Here is a 27,720-nt window from a genome sequence, read left to right as displayed (position 1 = left end):
CCTGTACCAGCGAGCCAGCCAACCACCCACAGGCTCTGTACAGGCCAGCCACCCATTGTCTGTTGGTGGCTGGCTGTCTGGCACCCTGTCTGAGTGCCAGAAAGCCACAGGCCCTGTACCAGCCAGCCACCCACAGCCCCTGTGGCAGTCAGCCACCCACCACAGGGTGCCAGCCAGCCATTAAGCATTAAACAAAAATTAACATGTTCAGTACCAGATTTGTCAAAAATTGTCTTTATTTTTCAAAACTTTAAATGTACACAATATCGGCCCATACCGATATGTTGTGACCAAAATATTGGTATTGGCCCTGAAAAAAACATATCGGTCTATCCATATATATATAAATACAGTAAGGTCCATAAATATTGGAACATCAACACAATTCTATACACCACCACACAATAGATTTGAAATGAAACATACAAGATGTGCTTTAACTGCAGACTTTCAGCTTTAATTTGAGGGTATTTACATCCAAATCAGGTGAAAGGTGTAGGAATTAAAAAGTGGGAGGCACATATACAAACTATTGTAAGGGACCAAAAGTAATGGGACAGATTAACAATCATAAATCAAACTTTCCCTTTTTAATACTTGGTTGCAAATCCTTTGCAGTCAATTACAGCCTGAAGTCTGGAACCCATAGACATCACCAAACGCTGGGTTTCATCCCTGGTGATGCTCTGCCAGGCCTCTACTGCAACTGTCTTCAGTTCCTGCTTGTTCTTGGGGCATTTTCCCTTCAGTTTTGTCTTCAGCAAGTGAAATGCATGCTCAATCGGATTCAGGTCAGGTGATTGACTTGGCCATTGCATAACATTCCACGATCCTACATCCTGACCAGGCTAGCTTTATGCCGCGCAAGTCTACGGCCACGAACCTTAGACGCCTTTATCTCAACATCTGGGGGGGGGGGGTATGATCTCCATGTATAAATACATAAGGGGGGGGGGGGTATGATCTCCATGTATAAATACATAAGGGGGGGGTATGATCTCCATGTATAAATACATAAGGGGGGGGTATGATCTCCATGTATAAATACATAAGGGGGATATGATCTCCATGTATAAATACATAAGGGGGGGTATGATCTCCATGTATAAATACATGGGGGGGGGTATGATCTCCATGTATAAATACATGGGGGGGGGGTATGATCTCCATGTATAAATACTTAAGGGGGGTATGATTTCCATGTATAAATACATAAGGGGGGAGTATGATCTCCATGTATAAATACATAGGGGGGGGTATGATCTCCATGTTTAAATACATAAGGGGGGGTATGATCTCCATGTATAAATACATAAGGGGGGATATGATCTCCTTGTATAAATACATAAGGGGGGGGGGGTATGATCTCCATGTATAAATACATGGGGGGGTATGATCTCCATGTATAAATACATGGGGGGGTATGATCTCCATGTATAAATACATAAGGGGGGGGGGGTATGATCTCCATGTATAAATACATGGGGGGGTATGATCTCCATGTATAAATACATAGGGGGGGGGTATGATCTCCATGTTTAAATACATAAGGGGGGGTATGATCTCCATGTATAAATACATAAGGGGGGATATGATCTCCATGTATAAATACATAAGGGGGGATAGGATCTCCTTGTATAAATACATGGGGGGGTATGATCTCCATGTATAAATACATGGGGGGTATGATCTCCATGTATAAATACATAAGGGGGGATATGATCTCCATGTATAAATACATAAGGGGGGATATGATCTCCATGTATAAATACATAAGGGGGGATATGATCTCCATGTATAAATACATAAGGGGGGATATGATCTCCATGTATAAATACATGGGGGGGGTATGATCTCCATGTATAAATACATAAGGGGGGTATGATCTCCATGTATAAATATATAAGGGGGATATGATCTCCATGTATAAATACATAAGGGGGGATATGATCTCCATGTATAAATACATAAGGGGGGATATGATCTCCATGTATAAATACATGGGGGGGGGTATGATCTCCATGTATAAAGACATAAGGGGGGGGGTACAATCTCCATGTATTAATACATAAGGGGGGGTACGATCTCCATGTATTAATACATAAGGGGGGGTACGATCTCCATGTATTAATACATAAGGGGAGGGGTAAGATCCTTGCAAAGGTCCTGGCGATCCGGGTCAATGGCATGATTGCTAAGGTATGTTTCCCAGTTGCTAAGGTATTTTTCCCCAGTTGCTAAGGTATTTCACCTGATTGCTAAGGTATATTTCCCAGTTGCTAAGGTATTTTCCCCAGGTGCTTGGGTATTCACCCGGTTGCAAGGATATTTTTACCCGGTTGCTAAGGTATTTTTCCCCGGTTGCTACGGTTTTTCACCTGGTTGCTAAGGTATTTCACCTGGTTGCTAGCATGTTCTTGCCGGTTGCTAAGGTATTTTAACTGGTTGCTAAGGTATTTTAACCGGTTGCTAAGGTATTTTTCCTGGTTACTAAGGTATTTCACCTGGTTGCTAGGGTTTTTCACCTGATTGCTAAGGTATTTCACCTGATTGCTATGGTATTCTTCCCAGTTGCTAATGTATTTTAACGGTTGCTAAGGTATTCTTCCCTGTGGCTAACGTATTTTCCCTGGTTGCTAATGTATTTCACCTGTTGCTAAGGTATTTTTCCCAGAGGCTAAGGTATTTTCCCGGTTGCTAAGGTATTTTTCCCTGGTTGCTACAGTATTTCACCTGGTTGCTAGGGTATTCTTCCCAGTTGCTAATGTATTTTAACAATTGCTAAGGTATTTTTCCCTGTGGCTAACATATTTTCCCTGGTTGCTACGGTATTTCACCTGGTTGCTAAGGTATTTTTCCCTGGTTGCTACGGTATTTCACCTGGTTGCTAGGGTATTCTTCCCAGTTGCTAATGTATTTTAATGGTTGCTAAGGTATTTTTCCCTGTGGCTAACATATTTTCCCTGGTTGCTACGGTATTTCACCTGGTTGCTAGGGTATTCTTCCCAGTTGCTAATGTATTTTAACGGTTGCTAAGGTATTTTTCCCTGTAGCTAACGTATTTTCCATGGTTGCTAATGTATTTTACCTGTTGCTAAGGTATTTTTCCCAGTGGCTAAGGTATTTTCCCGGTTGCTAAGGTATTTTTCCCTGGTTGCTACGGTATTTCACCTGGTTGCTAGGGTATTCTTTCCAGTTGCTAATGTATTTTAACGGTTGCTAAGGTATTTTTCCCTGTGGCTAACATATTTTCCCTGGTTGCTACGGTATTTCACCTGGTTGCTAAGGTATTTTTCCCTGGTTGCTACGGTATTTCACCTGGTTGCTAGGGTATTCTTCCCAGTTGCTAATGTATTTTAATGGTTGCTAAGGTATTTTTCCCTGTGGCTAACATATTTTCCCTGGTTGCTACGGTATTTCACCTGGTTGCTAGGGTATTCTTCCCAGTTGCTAATGTATTTTAACGGTTGCTAAGGTATTTTTCCCTGTGGCTAACGTATTTTCCATGGTTACTAATGTATTTCACCTGTTGCTAAGGTATTTTTCCCAGTGGCTAAGGTATTTTCCCGGTTGCTAAGGTATTTTTCCCTGGTTGCTACGGTATTTCACCTGGTTGCTAAGGTATTCTTTCCAGTTGCTAATGTATTTTAACGGTTGCTAAGGTATTTTTCCCTGTGGCTAACATATTTTCCCTGGTTGCTACGGTATTTCACCTGGTTGCTAAGGTATTTTTCCCTGGTTGCTACGGTATTTCACCTGGTAGCTAGGGTATTCTTCCCAGTTGCTAATGTATTTTAACGGTTGCTAAGGTATTTTCCCTGGTTGCTAAGGTATTTTCCCTGGTTGCTAAGGTATTTACATTCCAATCTGATTCTATAAATGACTTTCTTCCTGAGGAATAATGTCTGAAATGAAAAGTCACCTCCCACCAGCCAATCAGAAGTCGAAGGTCTCTGAAGGCGTGGTGCTGGTTGGTGGGCAGGGTCTGTGCTCCCACAATTCTTTCTGATTGGCTGGTGGGCGGGGTTTGTGGTGGCTCATTTGCATACAGTGATTTGCCTCACACGATATGCTGTATTCTTATTTTCTCTATGCTGTATTCTTATTTTCTCAATTTTAATCAACTTTTCATTTCACAGACATCATTCCTCAGGAAGAAGGTCATTTATAGAATCAGTTTGGGATGAAAATATTAAAATATTAAAATAGTACGCTCTCCCTAAGTTGGTGATTATGTGTTTTGAGAGCACATAAATAGCACTGAAGATTTCTGTTTTATTGTCTAGGTCGGGACATCAGCGGAAGCTGCGGCCAAAGACATACATAAAGTGGTAACAATACAGAGAAGTTTAGCGTGGCCCCTGCGTAAGGATGACACTTAATCGTGATGCGAAACCACTCTTTTTATTTACACCATATCAATTCTACCCAATCTTTCTTCATCCATTTTACTCTCATTATCAACTATTGCAAGAAATCTACAAATATCACAGGGGCCTGTGAGTGGTATTAGGTTTCCTGCACCCGGTCATACGGAGCGCAGAGGAAGTTAAGAGCTATGTATAATACAAAGGGGGGGTATGATCTCCATGTATAAATACATAAGGGGGGATATGATCTCCATGTATAAATATATAAGGGGGGATATGATCTCCATGTATAAATACATGGGGGGGGTATGATCTCCATGTATAAATACATAAGGGGGGATATGATCTCCATGTATAAATACATGGGGGGGGTATGATCTCCATGTATAAAGACATAAGGGGGGGTACAATCTCCATGTATTAATACATAAGGGGGGGTACGATCTCCATGTATTAATACATAAGGGGGGGTACGATCTCCATGTATTAATACATAAGGGGGGGTACGATCTCCATGTATTAATACATAAGGGGGGGGGGTACGATCTCCATGTATTAATACATAAGGGGGAGGGGTAAGATCCTTGCAAAGGTCCTGGCGATCCGGGTCAATGGCATGATTGCTAAGGTATGTTTCCCAGTTGCTAAGGTATTTTTCCCCAGTTGCTAAGGTATTTCACCTGATTGCTAAGGTATATTTCCCAGTTGCTAAGGTATTTTCCCCAGGTGATTGGGTATTCACCCGGTTGCAAGGATATTTTTACCCGGTTGCTAAGGTATTTTTCCCCGGTTGCTACAGTTTTTCACCTGGTTGCTAAGGTATTTCACCTGGTTGCTAGCATGTTCTTGCCGGTTGCTAAGGTATTTTAACTGGTTGCTAAGGTATTTTAACCGGTTGCTAAGGTATTTTAACCGGTTGCTAAGGTATTTTTCCCTGGTTGCTACGGTATTTCACCTGGTTGCTAGGGTATTCTTTCCAGTTGCTAATGTATTTTAACGGTTGCTAAGGTATTTTTCCCTGTGGCTAACATATTTTCCCTGGTTGCTACGGTATTTCACCTGGTTGCTAAGGTATTTTTCCCTGGTTGCTATGGTATTTCACCTGGTTGCTAGGTTATTCTTCCCAGTTGCTAATGTATTTTAACGGTTGCTAAGGTATTTTCCCTGGTTGCTAAGGTATTTACATTCCAATCTGATTCTATAAATGACTTTCTTCCTGAGGAATAATGTCTGAAATGAAAAGTCACCTCCCACCAGCCAATCAGAAGTCAAAGGTCTCTGAAGGCGTGGTGCTGGTTGGTGGGCAGGGTCTGTGCTCCCACAATTCTTTCTGATTGGCTGGTGGGCGGGGTTTGTGGTGGCTCATTTGCATACAGTGATTTGCCTCACACGATATGCTGTATTCTTATTTTCTCTATGCTGTATTCTTATTTTCTCAATTTTAATCACCTTTTCATTTCACAGACATCATTCCTCAGGAAGAAGGTCATTTATAGAATCAGTTTGGGATGAAAATATTAAAATATTAAAATTGTACGCTCTCCCTAAGTTGGTGATTATGTGTTTTGAGAGCACATAAATAGCACTAAGGATTCCTGCTTTATTGTCTAGGTCGGGACATCAGCGGAAGCTGCGGCCAAAGACATACATAAAGTGGTAACAATACAGAGAAGTTTAGCGTGGCCCCTGCGTAAGGATGACACTTAAATCGTGATGCGAAACCACTCTTTTTATTTACACCAAATCAATTCTACCCAATCTTTCTTCATCCATTTTACTCTCATTATCAACTATTGCAAGAAATCTACAAATATCACAGGGTGTCTGTGAGTGGTATTAGGTTTCCCGCACCCGGTCATACGGAGCGCAGAGGAAGTTAAGAGCTATGTATAATACAAAGGGGGGGTATGATCTCCATGTATAATACAAAGGGGGGGGGGTATGATTTCCATGTATAATACAAAGGGGGGGGGGGGGTATGATCTCCATGTATAAATACATAGGGTTGTTGTAAATGAGAAAAATAGGTGCGCGAACCTAGTGGCAGGATAAAAAAAGGTGAAAGCAGCACTGCAAAAAAAATTAATTGTGAAGGGGTAGTAATATATGAAACATAAATTACAAAAGTGCGCTAAACAAAATGATGAGAACACAAATGTTCATATGAAGTGTCTGCTGTGCCAGCAGTGAGTGCACAACCTTTATATCCAAAAGAATATGAAAAGTCTTTCAGTCCAAAAATGGTGAAGGTTGGGGAGTGATGGGAGGTGGGTGGGGCCTCTTCCCAGACTGCGATCCAAAGTGAATATAAATCAAATACAAGAAAAATTTCCGCGCTAATGAAATGAAAAAAAATTGATAATAAATGTTAGCAGCCAACACAAAATCAACCAACAGTGACTCAAATAAATATTAAAACATAAAGTGTAGCGCTAAAAACAATAAATGATTATAACAAAAAAATTAAATTATTAAAGAATAGTGTCCAACTGAATGGAAAAACTATTAATCACAATAGTGAAAAGGAAGATAATGTCCGATTGATAAAGTCCCAAAAACAGATTGATCTGAAATCAAATCCAAAATCATGCAAGATAATCCAAAAGGGGAGGGTTTCTTCCCATGACACCAAGGGTATGTGAAGGAAGGGGCACACCTCAGTGATGAAATAAAAGCAGCAGCTTACCAGATTTCCATGGCTGATCAACTTAATGACTCAGCCTCTCCCAGCTATATAATCAAGGCCACTGGAGATCTGATGTTACATGGATGCTTTATTCCAAAATAAACCACTTCTCAGGATTCATGGGATCAAAGCAGGAAAGGAGCACTTCTCAGTATTTCTCATCGATCATAAATTGAAATATGAAAGGAAAAAGAAAGCGAGGCCCATAGCGTGATCCCGTTTAAAAATAACAATCTTGTTTAATAAAAAAGGTACTCACAATATAACATAGGCTTCCAGGCATGTATACAATAGTTGTACAAGGGATGGATATGCGGCGTCCCGCAGACTGTCCCAGGTAGCACAGTAGTAGAGGCCGGCGAAAGATTCAAGGGGCGTGTGGACGTTGCGTCTGGAGTCGCCAACGTTTCGTCTCAATAGACTTCGTCTGGGCGTGACCCCAGACGCAAACTCACACGCCTAAATACCCCAAAGTTTCAACTTACTGGCCGTGAGGTCCGCGGTAGAGAATCCGCCATTGGTCGTGGCAAACGAGCGTCTCCTAATCCTCAACAGGTGGACTCGACGCTCGTCAGCCAATCAGTGAGTCTCCCAATGGCTATGGCGACGAGCGTCAACCAATCCGCGATGAGCGGATGAGACGCCCGTCTGCCAATCCGGGATCGGCGGAAGTGACGTTCGTCACCCCCGGCGGAAGTGACGCGTCACCCGCCGGCCAATCAAAGACCGGCGGAAGTGACGCCTGCCCCCTCCGGCTGGGTGCCATGGTGACGGGCATACCACGGAAGCCAGACGACCAGGAAGTGGAGACAGGACATGCAATACATCGCTCCTACGTCTATAAAAACAGATTCCACTTAAAAACTCAAAGCATTCCCGCAACTATAGATCTCTCTTAGCGTGGGACTACAATAATGCAATGATATACAAAAAAGGGGGGGGTGCACACATTTAGTGATTCATAAGAGGTCCCAGCAGCGTGATTGTTGAATCATACCACAAAAAAGAATACAACAATAAAATTAAATTATTCTCATAATAAAATCACATGTTTCATAATAATTGATTATATGAAATAAAAAGGTAATGTGTCCATTTGATGATGATTGTAATTAGATATAGGGATAATGTGTCTATTTACATCCAGCTGTAAGAGGTGCCATCTAGTGGTCAAAAAAGAGTGTGACATTTAAACACCCAAATATAAACTAAAAACTTGTGATCAAAAAAAATTTAAAATTCACAAAAATATATAAGGGAATAAACCTTATAAAAAAGAATAATTTATATGATAAAAAAGTGAAAATGAATTACCAAAGGTGAGATATAAACAAGATCAGTGACGATCACACAAAAGAGCCATATAAAATGCTACGTGGAGAGTGGCCAGTGACGGCCTAATCATATAAAGTGCGAATGTGCAGAAAAAATAAATACAGTTGGATGTATGTCATTATAATAGTGACATATAGACACAAGATCATAAAGATCAAATGGCAAAAAGACTGTTGTCCACACTTGCATTGAAGCATATAAACAACATTAGTGGACGAGCAAGTAATAAGTGACTCAATCTTATATTCTCGTCCTGTTGCCGAGGAGGTAAATTTCTCAATTTTCCTTCCCTTGAAGGAATTGAGAGTGCAAATTTTGCATCTGTGGCACGGATAGAAACCTTTGAAGTCGCCAAAGAAAGTGGGTTGGATAGGTCTTTCGATAACATTTTGGGCTATTTTGTGTCTCAAGGAAGGTACACCCCTGAAAATAATCTTGGGATGTTCAGATAGTAAAGGGCCCAGAATCCGGTCATTTTTTAAAACCGGCCAGTGTTTTTTGATGATTTTCTTAATAAGAAAATGTTGGGTAGAGTAGGAAGTGACAAACGAATTCTTGAAACCTTCGCTGTCATTTCCCTTCAATTTTGGGCGCAGTAAGGATGCCCTGTCTACAGCTACTACATCTTTGATGGTAGTATCCAATTGGTTGGCATCATATCCCTTTTCTATAAATTTAGCCTTAAGGGAATTAGCTTGAAGTAGGAAGTCCTCCTGTCGGGTACAGTTTCTGCGTAACCGCAGAAACTGGCCTTTTGGGACTGCGTTAAGCCATGCTTGATGGTGGCAGCTTCCCTGTGCTCCAGGATTGGCAAATACGCAGACGAGTTTTTACAGCCCTTGGTTAAACAGATTCCATCTTATCTCAAGGACACCACTCATGTATTAAATATTTTGCAGGAAGTCTCCTGGAAAGAAGGGTACATTATGGCTACAGCCGACGTAGCGTCGCTATATACCATAATAGACCATGAACAGGGACTAGAAGCTGTAAAATATTATTTGGATCTTTGGAGCCCTTTGCTTCAGGAACAAAAGAGCTTTGTGATTGACATGATTAAGTTCGCTATGTCACATAACCTCTTCTGGTTCAATAACACCTTCTATTTACAGAATAGGGGAGTCGCGATGGGGGCTAAATTTGCCCCCAGCTTGGCCAATCTCTTTATGGCCAAGTGGGAGGAGGATGTCGTCCATGCGAACCGACCGCCGCAGCTAATTCTGTGGCGGAGGTATATTGACGACATCCTCCTCCTATGGGATGGCAGTGCCCTATCACTTGACTCCTTTATTGCTTGTCTAAATGTTAATAATAGAGGCATCAAACTGGATCATACCAGTAGCTCTACTAACATTACATTTCTTGACTTGAATTTAGTGGTACAGGGTGACAAAATTATAACCACCACTCATTTCAAGAAAACAGATCGGAACAGCTTCATTCCACGTGACAGCTGCCACCATCAAGCATGGCTTAACGCAGTCCCAAAAGGCCAGTTTCTGCGGTTACGCAGAAACTGTACCCGACAGGAGGACTTCCTACTTCAAGCTAATTCCCTTAAGGCTAAATTTATAGAAAAGGGATATGATGCCAACCAATTGGATACTACCATCAAAGATGTAGTAGCTGTAGACAGGGCATCCTTACTGCGCCCAAAATTGAAGGGAAATGACAGCGAAGGTTTTAAGAATTCGTTTGTCACTTCCTACTCTACCCAACATTTTCTTATTAAGAAAATCATCAAAAAACACTGGCCGGTTTTAAAAAATGACCGGATTCTGGGCCCTTTACTATCTGAACATCCCAAGATTATTTTCAGGGGTGTACCTTCCTTGAGACACAAAATAGCCCAAAATGTTATCGAAAGACCTATCCAACCCACTTTCTTTGGCGACTTCAAAGGTTTCTATCCGTGCCACAGATGCAAAATTTGCACTCTCAATTCCTTCAAGGGAAGGAAAATTGAGAAATTTACCTCCTCGGCAACAGGACGAGAATATAAGATTGAGTCACTTATTACTTGCTCGTCCACTAATGTTGTTTATATGCTTCAATGCAAGTGTGGACAACAGTACGTAGGCCGCACCACGAGGAAATTGCAAGTGAGGCTGGGAGAACATGCAGGCAATATTAGGAAGGGCTTCCCAGGTCATAGTGTATCCAAACACTATGACCAGTGTCACCACAACAACCCTAAAAATACACTATTTATAGGGATAGACAAGTTTCTACCTCATTGGAGAGGATCCAACATTAGGCGAGAGATATCAAAAATGGAGACTCGCTGGATATATATCCTCAAAACTTATATCCCCCCAGAAGCCGACTCATCAGTGGAAACGCGTCGGGGGGAGCTAGCCGTGCTGTCACCAGTCTCGGATCGTACTGCAGACGTCCGGGACTATCCTGTACACGCTGTTCATTCATCTGGAAATTGTAAGTGTCATTTCACTTGTTTTGCTAATAAACTGAAGGTAATGCACTATAGTCCCTTCTTCTTCTTTGGGCACGATCTTTTGGCACTATCTCCCTGCTTGGAAGCCTACAGATCCCCTCAATCTGGAAGCAGTTGGCTGATCCATTCCTCCTGAGAATCGTATCATCTATTTGATCAGTTTGGACCTCCGGATAAATACAGTATATATTCACATCTCTCCATATTGTGGTAAGAGTCCACTCCTATCACTGGGTGTTCACAGTGCATTTGAGTTTACTTTCATTCACTTTGGATCGCAGTTTGGGAAGAGGCCCCACCCACCTCCCATCACTCCCCAACCTTCACCATTTTTGGACTGAAAGACTTTTCATATTCTTTTGGATATAAAGGTTGTGCACTCACTGCTGGCACAGCAGACACTTCATATGAACATTTGTGTTCTCATCATTTTGTTTAGCGCACTTTTGTAATTTATGTTTCATATATTACTACCCCTTCACAATAAATACATAGGGGGCAGTGTTGGGAGTAACTAGTTACAAAGTAACTGATTACAGTAGCTACATTACTTTTTTTGGTAACTAAGTAAAGTAACTAGTTACAATACTAATATTGGTAACTACACTACTTTACTAGGCTATAGGAACGCGCTTTCCTGCGTTAACCAAGCCGTGCGATACAATCGTTATTTCGAAGAATAGAGAGGGATGAAGTTTATGACTTTTTGTTGCACTTTATGTTTTATTCTGTTTTTTCAGGTTTTGTTCTCATTTTTCCCAAAGCCTGTGTTTATACAATAAACTCTATGCAGAAAGAGTGTCATGTATCTTCTTCTACACGGTCAATTAAGAAAGAGGAGAGTAAAGTAATAAGTAGTGAAGTTACTTTTCAAATGCAGTAACTAGTAACTAGTTACATTTTTTGAATAACTACCCCAACACTGATAGGGGGGGGGTATGATCTTCATGTATAAATACATAAGGGGGGGTATGATCTCCATGTATAAATACATAAGGGGGAGGGGTATGATCTCCATGTATAAATACATAAGGGGGGAGGGGTATGATCTCCATGTATACATACATAAGGGGGGGTATGATCTCCATGTATAAATACATAAGGGGGAGGGGTATGATCTCCATGTATAAATACATAAGGGGGGGTATGATCTCCATGTATAAAAATACATAAGGGGGGGGGGGGGATGATCTCCATGCATAAATACATAAGGGGGAGGGGTATGATCTCCATGTATAAATACATAAGGGGGGGATATGATCTCCATGTATAAATACATAAGGGGGGTACGATCTCCATGTATAAATACATAGGGAGGGTATGATCTCCATGTATAAATACATAGGGGGGGGGGTATGATCTCCATGTATAAATGCATAGGGGGGGGGGATATGATCTCCATGTACAGTGGGTACGGAAAGTATTCAGAACCCCTTAAATTTTTCACTCTTTGTTATATTGCAGCCATTTGCTAAAATCATTTAGGTTCATTCTTCTTCCTCATGAATGTACACACAGCTCCCCATATTGACAGAAAAACACAGAATTGTTGACATTGTTGCAGATTTATTAAAAAAAGAAAAACTGAAATATCACATGGTCCTAAGTATTCAGACCCTTTGCTGTGACACTCATATATTTAACTCAGGTGCTTTCCATTTCTTCTGATCATCCTTGAGATGGTTCTACACCTTCATTTGAGTCCAGCTGTGTTTGATTATACTGATTGGACTTGATTAGGAAAGCCACACACCTGTCTATATAAGACCTTCCAGATCACAATGCATGTCAGAGCAAATGAGAATCATGAGGTCAAAGGAACTGCCTGAAGAGCTCAGAGACAGAATTGTGGCAAGGCACAGATCTGGCCAAGGTTACAAAAAGATTTCTGCTGCACTTAGGTTCCTAAGAGCACAGTATCCTCCATAATCCTCAAATGGAAGACATTTGGGACGACCAGAACCCTTCCTAGAGCTGGCCGTCCGGCCAAACTGAGCTATTGGGGGAGAAGAGCCTTGGTGAGAGAGGTAAAGAAGAACCCAAAGATCACTGTGGCTGAGCTCCAGAGATGCAGTCAAGAGATGGGAGAAAGTTGTAGAAAGTCAACCATCACTGCAGCCCTCCACCAGTCGGGGCTTTATGGCAGAGTGGCCCGACGGAAGCCTCTCCTCAGTGTAAGACACATGAAAGCCCGCATGGAGTTTGCTGAAAAAACACCTGAAGGACTCCAAGATGGTGAGAAATAAGATTCTCTGGTCTGATGAGACCAAAATAGAACTTTTTGGCCTTAATTCTAAGCGGTATGTGTGGAGAAAACCAGGCACTGCTCATCACCTGTCCAATACAGTCCCAACAGTGAAGCATGGTGGTGGCAGCATCATGCTGTGGGGGTGTTTTTCAGCTGCAGGGACAGGACGACTGGTTGCAATCGAGGGAAAGATGAATGCGGCCAAGTACAGGGATATCCTGGACTAAAACCTTCTCCAGAGTGCTCTGGACCTCAGACTGGGCCGAAGGTTTACCTTCCAACAAGACAATGACCCTAAGCACAGCTAAAATAACGAAGGAGTGGCTTCACAACAACTCCGTGACTGTTCTTGAATGGCCCAGCCAGAGCCCTGACCTAAACCCAATTGAGCATCTCTGGAGAGACCTAAAAATGGCTGTCCACCAACATTTACCATCCAACCTGACAGAACTGGAGAGGATCTGCAAGGAGGAATGGCAGAGGATTCCCAAATCCAGGTGTGAAAGACTTGTTGCATCTTTCCCAAAAAGACTCCTGGCTGTATTAGATCAAAAGGGGGCTTCTACTAAATACTGAGCAAAGGGTCTGAATACTTAGGACCATGTGATATTTCATTTTTTCTTTTTTAATAAATCTGCAACAATGTCAACAATTCTGTGTTTTTCTGTCAGTATGGGGTGCTATGTGTACATTCATGAGGAAGAAGAATGAACTTAAATGATTTTAGCAAATGGCTGCAATATAACAAAGAGTGAAAAATTTAAGGGGGTCTGAATACTTTCCGTACCCACTGTATAAATACATAGGGGAGGTATGATCTCCGTGTATAAATACATAGGGGGAGGGGTATGATCTCCGTGTATAAATACATAGGGGGGGAATGATCTCCGTGTATAAATACATGGGGGGGGGTATGATCTCCATGTATAAATACATAGGGGGGTATGATCTCCATGTATAAATACATAGGGGGGGGTATGATCTCCATGTATAAATACATGGGGGGTATGATCTCCATGTATAAATACATGGGGGGGTATGATCTCCATGTATAAATACATAGGGGAGGTATGATCTCCGTGTATAAATACATAGGGGGAGGGGTATGATCTCCGTGTATAAATACATAGGGGGGGAATGATCTCCATGTATAAATACATAGGGGGGTATGATCTCCATGTATAAATACATAGGGGGGGGTATGATCTCCATGTATAAATACATGGGGGGTATGATCTCCATGTATAAATACATGGGGGGGTATGATCTCTGTGTATAAATACATGGGGGGGTATGATCTCCATGTATAAATACATGGGGGGGGGTATGATCTCCATGTATAAATACATGGGGGGGGGGTTATGATCTCCATGTATAAATACATAAGTGGCAATGTATTAGTGTCTGATTTATGTTCTACATTTCTGCTGTTATATCAACTTCAATGTGTCACACTGTTTATTAATACATTGTTTAATATTTTCTACTGTCTGCTTTTTAAGGTCATATATGAAATGTGAAAAATTAATGATGTAAAAATAGTTTTTTTTTAAATATGTTTAAAACATTGTTACTTTAATCTTGGAATGACTCTTCAAAAGTCCCATGGGCATTTTCTTTTTGCATAATTATAAACATCATTTATTATCATTATCACTATCACATGACCTGTGTTGTCTGCATCAGTAAAAGTAATAAAACTTTTTTTTGCTTGTTTCAATCAATGACCGCCCCAAACCGTGATTATAAATACTAAAAACAATTTTTATTTTTTAGTTGATTTTTGTTTTTTTGAGTTTGACATTGATTGACACGATCAAAGAAAGATTTTTACTTTCATATCTTACTGATGCAGACAGCACAGATCATGGGATAATATTAATGTTTATATATATATATATATATATATATATATATATATATATATATATATATATATATATTCACACACTCATATATATATACACACACACACACATACAGTGCCTTGCGAAAGTATTCAGCCCCCTTGAACTATGCGACCTTTTGCCACATTTCGGGCTTCAAACATAAAGATATAAAACTGTATTTTTTTTTTTTTTTTGAAGAATCAACAACAAGTGGGACTCATGAAGTGGAAGGAAATTTATTGGATATTTCAAACTTTTTTAACAAATAAAAAACTGAACAATTGGGCATGCAAAATTATTCAGCCCCCTTAAGTTAATACTTTGTAGCGCCACCTTTTGCTGCGATTACAGCTGTAAGTCGCTTGGGGTATGTCTCTATCAGTTTTGCACATCGAGAGACTGAAATTTTTGCCCATTCCTCCTTGCAAAACAGCTCGAGCTCAGTGAGGTTGGATGGAGAGCGTTTGTGAACAGCAGTTTTCAGTTCTTTCCACAGATTCTCGATTGGATTCAGGTCTGGACTTTGACTTTAACATCCCAGCCGCAGTGGTGAAGGTCCTGCAGGGACTGCAACTGACGTTGCAGTCTCCTGAGTTCCCTCTTCCTGGCACACACTTGCTGACGTCCCCTTGCCTGAAAGAAGCTGCGCAGCTTGACTTTCACAAACTCCCAATAATCGCTTACCTTTCCGAAGAACCTCTTGTCCTCCTTCCAGGTAATGTAGGCCTCCCTGAGTTCCTCCAGCAGTTCCTCATTTTCCAGCAGGGTACCATTCAGCTTCCAGGAGCTCGGACCGGGGGCAAAGCCCTCGCCCAGGTCACCCCGAAAGTGAATGGCCCTGTGGTCAGAGAAAAAGCAGGGGACCATGGAGAACCCGCGGTGTCTGACTGTCTTGGAGGTGAGCACAAAGTCTATCCTGGAATGCACAGATCCATCAGGACGGCACCACGAATAGTTCACGGAACCTTTCCCTATGGATCCCACGGCGTCATGCAAGGAAGCCTCTGCGATCATCTCCTTGAGCAGCCTAGACGTGGTGTCGAGCTTCGCGTACATGCTGGAGCTGCGCCCATCCTCCTCATTCGGACAGTTAAAATCACCGCCGATTACTACTGCCCTGGTGGTGACGAGTTGGATCCGCAAGGTCTGGAAAAGCTCCAGTAGCTCATTCTTATCTGGGGAGGCGTACACGTTGATGAGCCTAACTGGCACTCCCGCCCATGAGCCGTCTACCTCCTCGAGAAGGGTAGGGCACACTCCTGGAGCATGTAGACGTCACTCTGCTGTGTGGAAAGAAAGGTCAGCGCCACCTGTCTTCGAGACGCATCCTTGATGCTCCTAACATTAATGGAAAAGATGGAGATCTCTGCCATCATGTAAAGGAGATGAAGGGCTAGTTAGCAGTTGGGCTGAACTTACCTCCCCTGAGGGGGGGTGGTTCTTCCACTGCCTCTTGTGCCTGTCCGGTGTCCTGGTTCAGGCCAAACTCCTCGAGGACGCTGTCCATCAGGTCTTGGGTGAGGTCAGTCCCTGGGGGGTCATATCCTTACCTTCCTACATTTTTCCTTCGTCTTCCCCTGCAGACTCGAGGTCCTTCACCACTGGGTCCAGTCCAGCGATGTCATTTTGCTGGGCCACGGTGGGCCGCTTGGTGGGTTCTTCTGTTGTCGGACTGTCTAGGTTTAGTTTCCGGCCTTTGCTGGTGGGGGGCGGTGGGAAGGGTGAGAAAGTCCTCCATGGAGGACAGGGCGGGGGGGCTGGGAGGGGGGGCAGGTGAGGTCACCTCCGACTCAGAGGGGGTGGGGAGGGATGGGTCAGAGGAGGTGGTAGGGGCCTGGGGAGGGGGGGACTCACCAGTGGCTTTCCGGGGTTCCTTCGCTGTCTTTTCCCCTGGCTTCTTTTTCCCAGCGCTGTCTGGAGCTTTGCCCTTAATCAGGGCTCCAGCGCAGGACCGGGATCTCTGGGAGCAGTCTCTGTAGACGTGCTCTGCCAATCCGCAGAGGTTGCAGGTCTTGGACCTCGGGCAATCCTTGGTCTCATGGCCTGTAGCCCGACAGAACCTGCAAGCAGGTTCCTGACATCCAAAACTTACGTGACCCTGCTTGCCGCACCTGTGACAGGTCTGGGGCATGTCAGCATAGTAGAGGAGTCCTGCGAAGGCTCCCAGAGAGAAGAAGGGCTTCAGGTGCTGGAGATCCCCCGAAGGCTCTCTCCTTAACCTGCAAGACACCGCCCACTTACCTGTCCAGAAGCCTTTGACATCGAGGATTCTGACAGGGTCTTTGGCCACGATGCAAAACCTCTGGAGGTAGGTAGCGATGTCTTTTCCTGGGGTATGGGGGTTCCTCATGGACACCGTTACCCGCCTTTCATCCCGTTGAATGGGAGTGTTCGCAACAAAGTTGCGGAAAGAGGAGTCCGGGCAACAATTCCTCACCGCCTCCCAGTATCTTCTACAAACCTGTAGAGACACAAAAGTGATATAAAATATACCTTTCATGAAGGTCTGTACGGACAGTGTCTCCGCCTTGCTAAACCCCTGTTCGAGGATCATCTTCTTGCCGAAGATTTCCGGGGTCATGTCGGGGGCTCTTCTGTCCACCTCCTTCAGCTGCAGCACCACTGTCTGCTTCATCCAGGGTTCCAGGGTAGGAAGCCCATCTGTGGACCTGGTTGGCCTTGCTGAGCCCGACTGGCTGACGTCGGCCGGGGTGGGGGTGAAGGTTGAGGCGACTTCTCCCGGAGTCTTGGCTGAAGTGGCGGGGACGTTCTTTTTTCTTCCCGGTGCTCTTCCCCATGATGGGGCTTCGGCGGCTTCCTTCTTGTTCCTCGGCGTCTTCACTCTTTTGAAGCCTTTAAAAAGGCCCTTTTTGCGCCTACTGCCCAAAAGTAGTAGCGCAGTGTGGGGGGGGGGAGGAGCGAAGATCGCAGTCTCGTTCCTTGTGGGGGGCTAAGCCTCAAGCCCAACAGCAGCAAGTAGGTGAAGCCGAATTTAATTGACGATCCTACAAGGCCGAGCAGAGGGTACCCCACAAGGACCAAATGGCTTGGATAGATACAAGTGGCTCTCAACGTCCTAGCTGTGAAGCAGAGACACCCCTAAGGGCAAAAGTCGATACTACACTTGATCTTAGCCAAAAGGCCGATTAAAAAAGTTTTAATATTAGGAGCCTTCCTATATGAGAAAGTAGGTTTTTCCGGAAGTTGGCCGCTGCTGCTCCAGGATCCATACCTAAAATCACAACTTCCGGAAAAACCTGCTTTCTCATATAGGAAGGCTCCTAATATTAAAACTAAGATTGCCCCTAGTAAGCTCAAATCTAAAAAGTTTCTTTCCCCGTCTCTTTCCTTTTTCAACATTACTGGTATGTACCAATGCCGAAAACCGCTATGTTTGACTTGTCAATTTGTCAAACATGGCCAAAAAGATTTTGTTGTCAAGGGACCAGGTATGGGATAAATGAGTTCCATACCTGCTTCTCTGATTTCTTAGTGTATTGCTTGGTATGCCTGTGTGGTCTGCATTATGTTGGCAGAACCATACGGGCACTGCGAGCACGCTTTGGCCAACACAGACGCTACATCCAAGAAGGTAAGGACAACCATAGCATCCCTAGACATTTTCTTCACCATCATGCCAAGTCGACTAGCGGCTTAAGTGTTTGGGTGATAGAGTCCATTCCAAAAGGTCCCCCGGAAGCAGAGAGGTTTAAGCGACTCTGTCAAAGGGAAACATATTGGATATATGCCCTTAATGTCCTCTCTCCCGGGGGACTTAATTAAGAATTAGACATCAATACCATTTTGTGAGTCATCTACATCTCTTTTTTTACACATTCCGTTTTAGAAAAACTTTTACACTTCTACATTAACTGAGTACTATTTTTAATGGACACTGTTTTATAGTTATTATATTTATTCATCATTCTCTTTTTTCAACCTCTGTTTATCCTCCCCTCCATCCCAGTTATTTTTACCATCATGGGTAATCTTGATTCTTCTTTATACAATTTTTATTTTTTGTTCCCTTTTTCTTATTTATTTTTATTTTCAGTTTTATTATTATTATTTATTTTTATTCTTATTTTTCATTTGATTATTTTCTTTCTATCATTTATATAATTCATGTATTCTATTAGGGACACTCTATTTACATATATTCACTCTTAGATATGTGCTGTTTTTTAAGTACTTTGTTTTTAAGACGGTTGCTTTTAAACAATTTTTAGCTTTGTTCCTTTTTAATCATTATCGTTGGTATATTCAGTATTATATGTGTAATGTTATTAGAGTTAGAGGCAACTTCCGCTTTGTCGTTTTGCCCTGTTAACATTCGTCATGGTAAGTTCCGGCGCATGTCTCTATATAACCCTTATTGTGGATAGTTCTGCTTACGTCTGAAGAAGGAGCCGAGTGCGCATGCTCCGAAACGCGTTACGTCACTTCCGGTTAGCTTGCGGTTCACCGCAGCTTCCGCTCTAACCAGCTCCCTTGTGAAGCTTCCTGGATCGTCATCTCCCAGCTGCGGGACGGTCGGGATATGGAGTACTGAACCCGGGAAACAGCCACATTATGGAACATGGATTAGAGAAACATTCAATGTGAGTTACTACTTATCGTTTGTCATGTAATAAAGCCTGTTGCTACATTCAGCGGCGCCTGGTTTCTTATGTATGCATACATAGGTCATGCATGCAGATGTAAACGGTATTTCCACCACACATGTGAGGTTTCTCTGCAATCGTTGGAGCGAGAGCAATAATTCTAGTGCTAGACCTTCTCTGTAGCTCTAAACTGGTAACCTTTAAAGTGTCACCTATGGAGACTTTTAGGTATCGTAGTTTCCACCAAGCGTGCACAATTTTAAAGCGTAACATGTTTGGTATCTATTTACTTGGTGTAAAAGTTTCTTTAATATTTTACCTCACAATTGGGTTTTGTGTTTTTTTGCATTTAAAGCGTGGCGGGTACAGAAGGGTGAGCATGATTTCAGTGTGCTTGGCGCCCGTTTCTAGTAGTTTAAAGAAGACAGGGGGAGGGAGAGGAATGACCAGCAGTCTGCTTGAGCCCAAGCCAGCCTTCAGTGCCCTACAGCCCACCCTCCTGCAGTGCCCTACAACCTGCCCAAGCCTGCCTACAATGCCTTAGAGCCTGCCTGCATAGAATGGATAACAATGAAAGAGGAAAGTGCGACTGGGAACCCCCAAGGTAAAGGGGGTGAGGAAAACTCTAATATAAGGAGGAACTCTACAAACTCTGGTGTCACCAGAGCACCCTTACAACAGAGCTGCCAGCTACCCCCTTAAATCATGGTGCCCAGAGCCTTCTTTCATCAGAGTTCCCCCTTACAGTGTAAAGGAAAACTATGTAGATTGTGATGAAAGTGCTCATTCAGGGAGTTCCATCCTCCATACAGAGTTGCTGTCTGCTGTGTGTCCATCCATCTTGGAGTCTGAGAGGAAGTGACAGTTTGGACCAGGTTGGCTTGATATGGGGAAGCAACCTCCCTTCAGCAAAGAATGTGACCAGAGCGAAGGAGGCAGACTGAACTGTGGATGGAGACAAGGATGATATTTAACTTTTGCTTATAATTAACCCTAATTCTATGTGGAATTTAACATTTTTCTTATTCTTTATATTAGTTGAAATACTAAGTTCAAGATGCCAAAACTATATAAAAAGAGAAGAAATCTAACAGTCCAGTTTTCAGAAAGAGACGAGCAGGTAAAGAAAAGACTGGGAAGAAGATGTCTGGAGATTTAATGAAGTACTTGTCCTCAAGCAAAATCAGAAAGCAAGATTCTACAACATCAGAACCATTATAAAATGTTGGAGATGATCCAGCACAAATAGATAATTGTGAGGAATCTTCAACATCATCTGCACTATACAGTCAGCCTATCACAGCTCTGGATGATGCAAAAGTAGTAGAAAGACAAGAAAAAGAAGATGATGAACAACCTTCAACATCCTGTGCACACACTGTTTTACTTGAAAAGACTATTGATGCAGAAGTATCAGCTGATGAAGAAAGAAAAGAACTGGAGCAGGAGGAACCACGTTCTATTTTGGAAACTCTTGATTTGTCTGATCCAGCTAATTGGCGAGCTATTCTCACAACATCACTAAGAGATGCTATTGTCAGGAAAGGTCCTGTAAAGCAAAAAACAAACTTTGTTTTTCCCAAAGATGCATCCAATAGCAGTGGCGGTCCGTGCATAGGGGGCGCCAGGGCGCTGCCCCCTTAAAAAAAGAAAAAAAAAAACAATAAAGTTATAAAACAAACAAAAACGGTTCGCCGGCCTATGTGGTGGCTAAAGGGGGGGGGGGGGTTTACGGCCCAGAAAGACGCCGATTGGCTGCCTTCTGGGGGGCGTAACCTGGGTGCAGGAAAGAGCACTTGGCCACCCCCACCTTCGTGATATCCTGGCTGTTATTGGTCCAGTCTCCAGCCTGGACCAATCATCATCCAGGACATCGATCGCTGACATCGCAATGGGGGTGGTGCTGGTGCGCGCGTCAGTCACTCACCGTCACCGCCACTCACCTTCCCGCCGGTTCCCGCCGCAGACGAGGGAGAAGCCGCTCCGCTCACCTTCCCGCCGCCGCAGAAGAGGACGAAGGATCGAGGAGGGGAGAAACCGCCGCCGATAGCCGAGCCGCTGCCAGGTAAGTGCATTAGGTTGGGGGACAATGCTGTGGGCACTCTGCAATCATTGGGGTACAATGCTGTGGGCACTCTGCAATCATTGGGGTACAATGCTGTGGGCACTCTGCAATCATTGGGGTACAATGCTGTGGGCACTCTGCAATCGCTGGGGTACAATGCTGTGGCACTCTGCAATCACTGGGGTACAATGCTGTGGGCACTCTGCAATCACTGGGGTACAATGCTGTGGGCACTCTGCAGTGATTGGGGACAATGCTGTGGCGCTCTGCATTGAAAGGGGCTCGCGCGCTGAACTCTGCATTGATGGGGGCACGGAACAGTGTTCATTGCATTGAAGGGGGCACAGCACAGTTGCATTGAAGGGGGCACGCACGCTGAACTCTGCATTGTGGGGGCACAGCACAGTGTTTATTGCATTGAAGGGGGCGCAGAACAGTGTTTATTGCATTGAAGGGGGCACAGCACATTGTTCATTGCATTGAAGGGGGCACAGCACAGTTGCATTGAAGGGGGCATGCACACTGAACTCTGCATTGTGGGGGCACAGCACAGTGTTCATTGCATTGAAGGGGGCACAGTGTTTATTGCATTGAAGGGGGCACAGCACAGTGTTTATTGCATTGAAGGGGGCATAGCACAGTGTTCATTGCATTGAAGAGGGCACAGCACCATATTCATTGCATTGAAGGGGGCACGCACGCTGATCTCTGCATTGAAAGGGGGCATGTACGCTGGTCTCTGCATTGAAAGGGGGCATGTACGCTGGTCTCTGCATTGAAAGGGGGCATGTATGCTGGTCTCTGCATTGAAAGGGGGCATGTACGCTGGTCACTGCATTGAAAGGGGGCATGTACGCTGGTCTCTGCATTGAAAGGGGGCATATACCATCTCCTGTACCATGACCTGTGACATGCCTATACCATATCTGTGCCATGCCTATACCATCTCCTGTACCATCACCTGTGCCATGCCTGTACCATCACCTATGCCATGCCTATACCATCACCTGTGCCATGCCTGTACCATGACTTCAAAGTCACGCAATTTTTTACTACGTTTTTTTGACGCAAAGCAATACCTATTACATTTTTCTTTTTGCGCCCCCCCCAAAAATTTTGAGTACCAGCCGCCACTGTCCAATAGATGATTCACTAAAACAAATTACAAGCGATGGCTGCTAATGGAGAAGAAACCTATAGAAACTGGCTAGTTTAGTATGGTAAGTTGGACAAGGTATTTTGTTTTTGTTGTAAATTATTTACAACTAGTGTTGAGCGAACACGGACTGTATTATTCGTGTTCGTACCGAATAATTGGATTTTTGTTACCCGAACACGAACACGGACACTTTACTGTATATGCGGGTAAAAATCCGTGTTCGGTCGTTTTATTTCCGGGTTTTGCATGCTTTGGCGCTCTTTTCATGGCGGGCTTTCAACAGCCAATCAACAATCGTTTAACTGGTGTGCCTTAAGCCATCCCAGCCATGCCTGCAAATGTCTCAGTAGCTGTGATTGGCCGTCTGAAGCACGTGACCAAGTCTTTATAAGTTCGAGGCAGCCGCAGCGGCGTCATTATGCTGCTTAGATCAGGGACAGAGCACACATCAACGTGCTGGCTGCTGATTAGGGAAAGATAGGCAGGAAAAAACCATTTGTGTCCGGATAGAATTGAGGGACAGGTCGGAGTGTTAATGCGGGGCGAGTTGTAGGCATTTTAGGGATAGAGTCTGCTGAATTATAGGGTCAGTGTGTTCTACAAACTACAATCGATATTGCTGTGTGGGGTGGGGTCTGCACTTAGTTCTCCTGATCTACGATCTCTTCTCAATCCTGTTAGGGACAGAGTCTGCTGAATTTTAGGGAAAGTGTGTTCTACAAACTACAATCGATATTGCTGTGTGGTGTGGGATAGGAGATAGGCAGGTGTCAGTGATCCACATCCATTTTTCTGTGTGTGGGCTGCAGTGAACACAATCTTTTTGGAGTGCAGTGAACAAAATCTTTGTGGGGTGCAGTGAACAAAACCTTTGTGGTGGTACAGTGAACACAATCTTTGTGGGGTGCAGTGAAGACAATCCTTGTGGGGTGCAGTGAAGACAATCCTTGTGGGGTACAGTGAACAAAACCTTTGTGGGGTACAGTGAACACAATCTTTGTGGGGTGCAGTGAACAAAACCTTTGTGGGGTACAGTGAACACAATCTTTGTGGGGTGCAGTGAAGACAATCCTTTTGGAGTGCAGTGAACACAATCTTTGTGGGGTACAGTGAACAAAACCTTTGTGGGGTACAGTGAACACAATCTTTGTGGGGTGCAGAGAAGACAATCCTTTTGGGGTGCAGTGAACACAATCTTTGTGGGGTACAGTGAACACAATCTTTGTGGGGTGCAGTGAACACAATCTTTGTGGGGTGCAGTGAACAAAACCTTTGTGGGGTACAGTGAACACAATCTTTGTGGGGTACAGTGAACACAATCTTTGTGGGGTACAGTGAACACAATCTTTGTGGGGTACAGTGAACACAATCTCATACTTCTGAAGCTTTGAGGGTGCTGCCTGTTCTATACTCCTCCTCCTCCTCCTCCTCATCCATCCTTTTAGGTGTACAAACAATAGTAATTGGGGCCTAGTGTGCTTCTGTACGTGTGAAAAACATACACTTTTTTTTGATCATATTTCCTATTCCGTTATTCAATAAAAACCTTTGGGGCTCAATTAAATTGCGGAATAGTCTGTGTCGGTACGTGTGAGATCCACCTTTCCAAGTTTTTGGGGTTCATCTCATACTTCTGAAGCTTTGAGGGTGCTGCCTGTTCTATACTCCTCCTCCTCCTCTTCCATCCTTTTAGGTGTACAAACAATAGTAATTGGGGCCTAGTGTGCTTCTGTACGTGTGAAAAACATACACTTTTTTTTGATCATATTATCTATTCCGCTATTCAATAAAAACCTTTGGGGCTCAATTAAATTGCGGAATAGTCTGTGTCGGTACGTGTGAGATCCACCTTTCCAAGTTTTTGGGGTTCATCTCATACTTCTGAAGCTTTGAGGGTGCTGCCTGTTCTATACTCCTCCTCCTCCTCCTCTTCCTCATCCATCCTTTTAGGTGTACAAACAATAGTAATTGGGGCCTAGTGTGCTTCTGTACGTGTGAAAAACATACACTTTTTTTTGATCATATTTCCTATTCCGCTATTCAATAAAAACCTTTGGAGCTCAATTAAATTGCGGAATAGTCTGTGTCGGTACGTGTGAGATCCACCTTTCCAAGTTTTTGGGGTTCATCTCATACTTCTGAAGCTTTGAGGGTGCTGCCTGTTCTATACTCCTCCTCCTCCTCCTCCTCATCCATCCTTTTAGGTGTACAAACAATAGTAATTGGGGCCTAGTGTGCTTCTGTACGTGTGAAAAACATACACTTTTTTTTGATCATATTTCCTATTCCGCTATTCAATAAAAACCTTTGGGGCTCAATTAAATTGCGGAATAGTCTGTGTCGGTACGTGTGAGATCCACCTTTCCAAGTTTTTGGGGTTCATCTCATACTTCTGAAGATTTGAGGGTGCTGCCTGTTCCATACTCCTCTTCCTCATCCTCCCTTTAGGGTAGGAAAAAATTTAATCGGGCCTAGTCTGTGTTTTTACGTGTGAGATACACAGTTTTTTATCCTATTCCGCTATTCAATACACACCCTTTTGGTGTAAAAAACATTAAATTGCGGCATAGTTTGCATATTTGACTGTGAGATACACCCGTGCGATACTGTTGTTCTTTTGTTCCGCTATTCAATAAAGACCTTTCTAGGGCAAGATCTTAAATTTCAGAAATATGAGGAGAGCGTCAAATAGGGGCCGTGGCCTGGGTCATGGTGGTGCTGCTGCTAGAGCTCCTGTTGCAAGGAGAGGACGTGGTCGATCTGTGCCAGCTACACGCACAAGTGAAACACCTTCCTCAAGTGTGAGTAGGCGACAGAACCTGCATCAGTATTTGGTAGGGCATCATACGCCTCTAGAAGTGATGAGGCCAGAACACAGAGAGGCGATAGTAGATTGGTTTGCTGCTGACAGTGCCTCCAGTTCCTTCACATTGTCTCCCACCCAGTCTACTGCAGAAAGGTCAGAGTTGGCACCTGCAGCCAATGTCCAACCGTCTTTCACCTCACCCCCTTGCAAATCAGGCAAGCAGTCTGAGCCCCAAGCCATAGAGCAGTCTCTTATTCTTTTTGAGGACTCTGTCAGCAGGGTTTCCCAGGGCCATCCACCTAGCCCTGCCCCAGAAGTGGAAGAGATTGAGTGCAGCGATGCCCAACCACTTATTTCTCAAGATGAGTACATGGAAGGACCATCACAGCACGTCTCCGATGATGACAAAACGCAGGTGCCAACTGCTGCGGCGTTCAGCATTGTGGAGACCAACAGGGAGGGCAGGGGTGAAGACTGGGTGGAAGATGATGTGGAGGACGATGAGGTCCTCGACCCCACATGGAATGAAGGTCATGCAGGTGACCTGAGTAGTTTGGAGGAAGAGGCGGTGGTCGCACAGAGCCACCAGCACAGCAGAAGAGGGAGCAGGGTGCAGAAGCGGAGCGGCCGTGCCCTAGACACTACGCCTGCTACTGCCCAACGCAGCAAGGGAACGAGCGCACCAAAGTCAGCTCAAAAGAGTTCTCTAGCGTGGAAGTTCTTTAGAAAATGTGCTGATGACAGGACACGAGTGGTTTGCACCCTGTGCAATCAGAGCCTGAAGCGAGGCATAAACCTTCTCAACCTTAGCACAACCTGCATGATCAGGCATCTAAGTGCAAAGCACGAGCTGCAGTGGAGTACACACCTTCAAAACCAAGAAACGTCTCTGGCTCATCCTGCTTCCTCTTCTGCTGCAGTCTCGGCCGCTCCAGCCACCTCTGTAGTCATACCGGCACCTGCCACCCCGCAAACAGACGATCAGCAACACCACCACCTGGGTCACCAACAACCATCTCCACAATGTCCCGTGGAAGCGTTCAGCTTTCCATCTCCCAAACACTTGAGAGGAAGAGGAAGTACCCCCCTACCCACCCGCGATCCCTGGCCCTGAATGCCAGCATTTCACAATTATTGGCCTTTGAAATGCTGTCATTCCGTCTGGTGGAGACGCCCAGTTTTAAAAAGCTTATGTCGGTGGCTGTCCCACAGTACGTCGTGCCCAGCCGCCACTACTTTTCCAGGCAAGCCATCCCTTCCCTGCACAACCAAGTGGGGGAAAAAAATCAGGTGTGCACTGCACAACGCCATCTGTGCCAAGGTCCACCTAACTACCGATACGTGGACCAGTAAGCACGGTCAGGGGCGTTATATCTCCCTAACGGCACACTGGGTAAATGCAGTGGCGGATGGGCCTGAGGCGGATAGCAATTTGGCACATGTCCTTCCACCACCGAGGATTGCAGGGCGCTTCAGTTTGCCTCCTGTTCCTAACTCATCCTACTCCGCTACCTCATCCTCTACCGCCTCCTTATCCGGACAGCGTAATACCTTCACCACCAACTTCAGCACGGCCAGGGCTAAACGACAGCAGGCAGTTTTACAACTTGCCTGTTTGGGGGACAAACCACACACCGCGCAGGAGTTGTGGAGGAGCATGGAACAGCAGACAAATGAGTGGTTGCTGCCAGCGAGCCTCAAGCCCGGCCTGGTGGTGTGCGATAACGGGCGAAATCTCATAGCAGCTCTGGGCCTAGCCGGTTTGTCGCACATCCCTTGCCTGGCGCATGTGCTGAATTTGGTGGTGCAGAGGTTCCTTAAAAACTACCCCGATATGTCAGAGCTGCTGCAGAAAGTGCGGGCCGTCTGTGCGCACTTTCGGCGTTCTCACCCTGCTGCTGCTCGCCTGGCAGGGCTGCAGCGTAACTTCGGCCTTCCCGCTCACCGCCTCATATGTGACGTGCCCACAAGGTGGAACTCCACCTTGCACATGCTGCAAAGATTGTGCGAGCAGCAGCAGGCCATAGTGGAGTTTCAGCTGCAGCACGCACGCGTGAGTCGCTCTGCGGAACAGCACCACTTCACCACCAATAACTGGGCCTC

This window comes from Pelophylax lessonae (genome assembly GCF_965119305.1).
Source record: "Pelophylax lessonae genome assembly, chromosome: 11".
Lineage (NCBI taxonomy): Eukaryota > Metazoa > Chordata > Amphibia > Anura > Ranidae > Pelophylax > Pelophylax lessonae.
The sequence above is the reverse complement of the archived record's forward strand: the minus strand, read 5'-3'. Positions refer to the sequence as shown.